Raw genomic sequence first — 1694 nt, forward strand, 5'->3', positions numbered from 1 at the left:
CCCCTAGAATCCCAAGTCCCCCAACCAAGAAGGCCAAGAAGGCCAAGAAGACACAGGAGGGTATCGACTCTCCTGTGACAAAGAAGAAAGGAAAGAAGAGGCCTGCAGAAGAAGAAGGCCCAAGTGGACCTCTGCCCAAGCCAAAGAAGAAGAAAACAAAGAAGGCTCAACCAACAGAACCAGTGGTCACAGAACAAGTAGCCACAGAGCCTGTGACTGCAGAGGCCGCAGCACAAAAGAGCCCGGCACAGGCCACAACTCCAAAGCGCAGAAAGTTGCGCAAAGTCGTGCTCGAAGTCTCCCCAACAGAACAAATGGAGGAGGTTCTGTCCAAGATTCAAAAGGAATTCCAAGAGCCTATTGACTTATCAAAGTTGGGGACAGAAGTCGTCCTAGACGACGAAGAAGAAGAAGATATAGATGAGGGTGAAAAAGATGCCCAAGGCACACAACCAAGCCCACCCCCTTGTGCAACCCACATGTCTAGAGGCCCTGTTCTAGAGGGAACCTCTATTGAAAAAGGCACGCACATGCTGATCCCTGTTCTATGGAACGAACACCTGGGCAACCTCATACAACTCCTTCATCCTCCCAAAAGGATGAAGGTTTTACAACAAGATTCCCTTCACCCATGGACTCGACAGAACCAAGAGAGGTATATGTTGCCTCTCCTCACACGAGTGAACATCCAGAACGTGCTTCAAAGGCACAGGTAAGGACCACAGAGACAGAGGGTCTAAAACGCCCTCTGTCCCCACTAGATCAATCTACCATGTTAGGCTCTGAACCTACAGGGCAAGAGATCTACAGAACACCGGTAGGCACTTCTATGGGAGATGCTCGAAGATCTGGTGGAAGTCCCTATGTTGGTTATGACATACCAGCCACAGAGGGCGCCTCAGGCTCCGAGGCTACTAAATCACCATGTGTTGGTGATTTAGGTTCCCAGGATAAGTATGTGACAAAAGGGGAGCTTCAAACCTTTGCCACAGAAATATTCCAAAAGATAGATGAGTTGAAAAGCCTATTTGTCTCCCACATGGTGCCACATGACCTTTCGCCAATCACAGAGGCTCTGAAGGAGTTGACGTCAACAACAGCAGAACTAAAGTCAACCCTCTCACCTCTTCAGAGCTCTGTCCTTCAAAAGGAAGACCTTGCAGAGGCCTTCCAAGCCATGACACTCAACCCTTCTTCGATCAAGACGCTGAAGACTGAGCTTACAGAGATGGCCGCCCAATTTGCTGATGATCTTGTCTCTGCAGGCTACATGAATTTACTCTTCATTCAGAGACGAGATCAAGGAGATGTTCTCTTCTGAGATCAATCATCTGGCAACTTGCAAAGAGCTAGATGCTATGGTGGAAGCCCTAGGGGATGTTGTGACCAAAAACATCACCCAACTCCTTAAAGAGGCCCGTGCCTCCAATACAGCGATCAGAGACTGCACATCACAACTCATGAAAGAGGGTGACCTCCTCAGAAGCGAGATATACAGAAGCGTCTCCAAACAGAAGTGGGCAACAGAGATAGACATCAATCACGCCTCTAAGCTTGCAAATGAGGCCATCAAGAAGATGAAGAAGGCAGCCATCAAAATTTTGCAGAGGTTGGAGAAGGCTCCCCTGGATACATGCAAGGCAGAAACCAAAACGAACCATGACGATCAAGAAGGTGATGACCATGATCGTCAT

The sequence above is a fragment of the Cynara cardunculus genome, unplaced genomic scaffold (genome assembly GCF_001531365.2).
Source record: "Cynara cardunculus var. scolymus isolate 2C unplaced genomic scaffold, CcrdV1 Un_Scaffold_1051, whole genome shotgun sequence".
Lineage (NCBI taxonomy): Eukaryota > Viridiplantae > Streptophyta > Magnoliopsida > Asterales > Asteraceae > Cynara > Cynara cardunculus.